The sequence below is a fragment of the Pteropus medius genome, unplaced genomic scaffold (assembly GCF_902729225.1).
Source record: "Pteropus medius unplaced genomic scaffold, Ma_sr-lr_union100, whole genome shotgun sequence".
Lineage (NCBI taxonomy): Eukaryota > Metazoa > Chordata > Mammalia > Chiroptera > Pteropodidae > Pteropus > Pteropus medius.
Genome location: NW_024345481.1, coordinates 495,438 through 501,707, shown reverse-complemented (window position 1 = coordinate 501,707; position 6,270 = coordinate 495,438).

Here is a 6,270-nt window from a genome sequence, read left to right as displayed (position 1 = left end):
TCTTGTTCTTTATTATCACTACCAGACCATTCTCTCTAAAAAAATCCCACTGCTTTGAAGCCCATTCCCACAGTACAACTACAGACCTCTCTATTCTTTCCCCTCACTTTGTGAAGATCTTAGCTTCTGTATACAAGTCCATCAAATATTAGCTCATAGTTCTTGGTAATTTCAGTATCAATTTAGATAATACATTTACTGCCTTAACAACTCTCCATTTCTTGACAATTTCTGCTGTAACAATTTTGTCCTCCATGCATTGTATGTTTCCCACTCCCAAGTTCAAATTATAACCAATAATTGAATTCAATTTATATTAAGCACCCCAGTCTTTTCTGCTTCTAATTTGCTTCTTCTAGGATTCTGACTCAAATGATTTTTAACTTGGTTGAGATTAATGCCATCTTTTTACCGAGCTTCACATCCTTTAAGATTTCACCTTTCATCCTTCTGCTATTTAGACTCCATAGTCTGTAGTTCTAATTTTTTACCTTTTTTTTTTTAAGTCCCTTGGCCCTGCCTTTCTTGATTGAATACACCTAGCATGTTACTATTTCTGATTGAATTACAACTTACTGTTTATTGCAGGGAGAAACAGTTGAAAAAAATGCAAGTACAATGATTGATTCACTTTAAAATTATGAATCTTAACTTCAACTGAGTTCATAAGGCTTTTCAGAAACCAATGCCATTTTAATCTCTCCATTCATTCTCCCTCTCATCTAGATAACTAACTCACAGGCATGTTAAATAACAACCTCACCCACCTCACCCGATTGCCCCCTCCATATACTTTTTATCCCCCTTACCCTGCTTTATTTTCCCCTATAACACTTATTTCTATCTGATATTGTAGTATTTACATTTTCTTCCTTGTTTCCCAGCCTGCAAACTACAATATAAGCTTTGTGATAGCAGGCAGCTTGTCTATTTTGTTTACTATTGAATCCCTACTGTCTGAGATATTATGTGGCATAAAGCATTGGCATCCAACTATATTTGTGATGAATTTAGAGAATGAATTCTTCCATTAATGGCTCATGAAAATATGCCTGTTTATTTAGGACAGGTGTCTTTGGGAGAGAGAGATTTTTTAAATTACAACTGGCAGGATCTAGTAAAGCTGTGTGTACAAGGACAAGGATTGTATGTCATAGCATTCTCTGTATGTATAAGTTCACATTAATGTTTATTTTTTAATATTGACTCAAATTATTAATTGACTGACAGTGTACTCTTGTAAATATTGAGGTATTAATTCCTGGGGTTTGTTTTTCCCTTTAAAGTCCTGAATATCTCAAAGACAATAATATATATCCATTTCTAAACTGTCTTCTATAAAACTTGCTTAAGAAAATAGAAGGTTCCCACCTCCATCCCATTATCTTCCCTTATTTCTCTCCTGCATGAACAATACAGTGTACCCACATGCTTAGTTATGATCCCAGGGAAGGAAATAATCTTAGAGGTAAGTCAGCTTCTGGTACTTTTTTACTTTGGTGGTGAATAATTGTTTGGTCTGGCATAAGCCTGATGAATGAGAGTCATCCAAAAATTGATTTAGACAGTGGATGGCTCCTCCAAGCCTTTTATGAGATTTAATCATCTATTATGTGGGATCAGTTCTGAGGAAATTATCTTACCATCGTAATAACTATGGTTGGATAATCAACAACTTTTGGCCTAGAGGAAGGATGGAGATAAACAGAAGCTGGGAGTCATTTCTTTTATGATCCCTTAAAACAACAGGTGCAATTTAACTGTACCACGAACATCAACGGACAAATTCAAAACATGCTGCAATACTAAGAATTATAGAAACAGCTCTCTTTGGCCAGTTATGCTAGGTTCTCTATTTACAAAAGATTTTTTCTTTTCTGAATTGCCTCCTACAGTGAAACAATTTTCTAACCTAACTATTTGCCTGCGTCTAAGTGAGATTTTGAGAGGCTCAGAAAAATTCCTCCCCTTGAAAATCATTCATTTTCTAATGTCCAGCACAATGGATTAGAGTTTTGTCTATAAATCAGAAAAAATTAATTTGGTTTTCATCATGTGTTGATAAATTAATTTTGTTAACATTAAGTTTAGATAAATATATTAATGAGGGTTGTAATTTCAATTTAACTGGATTTTAATATTGCTTTTGCTACTTATGAACTAAGATCTTGGGTAGTATATTAATCTCCCTATGCTTTTTTAAAATTTTTAAATTTTTTTAGCTTTTTTTTTTTAAAGTTTATTGGGGTTAACATTGGTTAATACAATTATATAATTTTCAGGTGTACATTATCTTTTTACATCTGTATATTCGATTGTGTGTTTACCATCCAAAGTCTAGTTTTCTTCAGCTACCATATATTTAATCTCTTATCCACTTCACCCTCCCTATCCTCTGTATATGACCCCCTTTACCCCATCTACCTCCCTTCTCCTCCCCCACCCCACTACTAACCTCTACTCTATAGTCCTCTGGTAACCTTTAGTCTATAATCCATGTCCATGAGTCTCTGTTTGTTTGTCCTGCTCATTTGTTGTTTTTAGGTTTATATCCCACATATAAGTGACATCATGTGATTTTCAACTTTTCTGTCTGGCTTATTTCACTTTGCATGATTATCTCGAGGTCCATTCATGTTCTAACAGGTGTGACATGATAGGATTCTCCCTGTGCTTTTGTTTTTCTCACATATAAAATGGATTTATAGGAAGGGTGTTTTTAAGATTAACCTAGGTTTGCTTCTTTTTTTGTCTCAAGCAAATTACCTTATTTTTTTTGATCCCCACGCAACCAAATTTGTTCGTATGATAATTAGATCATTTAATTGACAAATACAAAGATTTCTTCTCAGTCTTCACTCTCTTGAGATCTCTTCACCATTTGGCATTTTGATCTTCCTTTAATTAAGGAATTATTTGTCCTTGGCTTCTTTAGTAATATTATCTTCTATTTCTCTTCTGACTTCATGATAACTGTTTTCCCTCACAAAATGCAATTATTCTCAAAATTTCTTTCTGGTCACTTAAAAAATCTTGTATGACACTTATTTTGAGTAATAACTCCAGACATTACCTATTCAATGATGACCCTAAATTTTTACCTCCAGACTTAATCTCCCTCTGGATCAATCAAGATGTACTACAGATTTTAAAGTAATTATATCTCCAAATTTCCAGACAACTTTAGCAGTCTGTCACAAAGTACTTTAAGCTGAAAGATTTTTTATTTTCTAATCAGCATCACTACCACCACCATTATCATCATCATCATCATCATCATCACTGTCATAAATGTAATATAAACCTTTTATTGAACACTCACTATGATCCAGGGATCATTAAACGCTTTGGGAACATTGTCTAATTTAATAATCACAACCACTTTTTTCACAAAATAAGAGAAAGAGTAAAAGTAAGGTTAAACCAATTGTTTACGGTCTAATGGTTGTTAAGTGACAGAGCTGGAATTGTAACCTGACTTTATTTGATACTCGTCTATAATTATAACTGCCACGATCTACTGTTTTCTGTCACTGGACTTCATTTCCAATAACTTCTTTAGAACAACAATTTTATATCTAAAATGTGCATGCAACCTGTCTCATCCTGTTGCTATTGCTCTACTTCAGACTAGACAAATAAATTTGAAACTAATCTTACTTCATATCAAATTTAAATTTTAAAAAACAAAATTATTTTATCTTCCTTAGTTTTCAGGAAGATAATGTATGTATTAATATCAATTTTATTTTATGCATGTGATAGTACCTTAGGAAAACAAAGAAGTGATAATACATTTTGTGAAAAATGGCAAATAAACTTAATCTTTATTTGCTACTATCATGCCAATGGTAAAAATACAGCATAACTATTTTTTTAAAATTAATTTGATCCTATTAGATTAGTAAATTAGGTAAAAATATTTAAATCCAATTGGAATTCAAACATTTGCACACAGGGTGAAGAAAAATATGCAGAGTGTAATCCAGAGTAAACTCTCTTTTATTTTTTTATTACATTATAATTATATTTAAAAAATGTAAGAAGAAAGAATGGTTTATTTGGAGTCTTCCAGAAGTTGTACCATCTTACTGTTTCCTGACTCATGTACTTATGACATCTTTGCTCTTCAAAAATTCTGAGCCTGAAAGATGCTCTTTCTCTTTTCTATTAATTTCTTTCAATAATAGATGCTTTTTATATGTAGAGTTGAGTAGAGAGATGGATAAACATACTTTGCAATATACAGCTAACATTTTTATATTTTATATACTATTTATCTTGAGCAGCTTTTGTTTACTTTGTTTAAATTGTTTCAAATTCCATTTTTGTTTCAGATTTCTACTTCTGGCCATGATGGAGTTACAATCACTGAACATAACCTGCCGATATAAGCAGAAAACTGGAAAACATATATTAAATAACTGCTGTCAGACATTGGACAACCAGAGTACATGCCTGTGATCCTTGAGAAAAGTGAAATACATGGGGTTAGTCAAATGATTGTCCCAGCTTTATATCTTGAAGCAATTTCTGGACCATGGATGCAAGGAGATGGAAGCCAAACAGAGCCTAAGGCTTCTCTGAATAGGATCGTAATAAGAACACTTTGATTTAAAATGAGATTTTATTTTTCATCAAAGTGGCCTTGTTCCTTATGTAACATTTAGAAATTCTGTCTATATTTCACCGGATTTATTGATATAAAATAAAACCGATGACCTTTTCAATGTTCAAATCTATCTTTACTATAAAAATCCAATGTGAGCTTTTTAATTTTGATTTTAATTGTTCTTCAAATGGTATTGCATAAGAGCTACCTCCTTCCCTGCATATAAAGCCTAGATTAGAGAAGCAGCTTTGAGTGACACAGGTATGTATGAACACCCCAGCAGCTCCAGCCTTTGCTACTCAACTTGAGCCAAGCTGAAGAATTCTTCCCTGTCCTATGTCAAAGACCAATTATAATGACAGAGATCACCTACATGGATGCTGCTAGAGGAAAGATTTTTTCCATCCAGTTAATTTCTAGTACCTTGGAATGGTGCATATAAGCTTTGAAATACCTATTTCTACCCAGGCTATAGATATAGCTATACCTTTTATGGAAATAGTGCTGATATCGTCCACATTAAAAATTTCAAAATTGTCCATCAGAATGCAATCTAGTACTTTTTAAAACTACTTTATTACATATTACTGATCTTTAGCGATATTGGCAATCAAAAAGAAAAATCCTCTTACTCTTGGTGGTATATCATTTTTATACTTGAGATATCAATTAATCATATATTAAAACAACAACAACAACAACAACCACCACCACCACCACCACCACCTGTACTGGGTCCACATGTTATTCATAGACAGCATATCTTTCCCATTCAAAGTAATGCTTTTTAAAGCTATCTTATAAGTCATATTTAGAATAACAAGTACTTGTTGAGGGCTGTATTAGTGTCAAACATTGTTCTAAATACTTTATATAAATCAACTTTTAATCCTCACACCAACCTCAATTTGCTGATAAGAAAACTGAGGCACAGAATTATTATCTGATTTGCTCACAAAGCCATCATTTAATACCTGGAAGTCTGGCTCCAAAGTCCAAGTGCTATTATCTAGTCCATAAGCACATTTTTTAATACAGAAATAATCAAGAAACACAAATGTATCTTTAATGTTCCTAATGTTGATTACTAATGCAAATTTTTTGTATTTATCATTATTGCTCACAGGGTTTAAAGGAAAAAGCGGGTGGCATACAATTTGACCAGGCCTGTAATCATACCTATTTATGAACTAGCCATGTTACTAACAGAACCTTTGTATACTGTCAATGTAATGACAATGAAAAAATTGTGTGCCGATTTACGTGCATGTTGAATTCAAAATCCTATAGCGTCCATGCAGAGATGCTATTGACCCTTATCCCAGCAAAAACAGTGAAAGATCAAGAAACTGCATTTACAGTTGTATTTATTTAAAATTGACACTGTTGCAATATCATGATCACTGTACCACACAATAATTTCTCCTTATTTGTATGAAGATTGTTAATTTTTCACAAGGGGAAAATTGTTCATGAAATGCTCATATTACCAGAAAATATGGGTTGAAATTGAAGCATTAGTTCTTTTGAAAGTACTGAGCAGGGAGCCTTCAAAAATGATTTCAAACTCCTAGTTCATTGATCAGTTTTGTTGTAAAATATGACTTAGAAATGCTAGTTACTGTGGTTGGCTTTTTCAGACAAAGGCAAACCAGGAA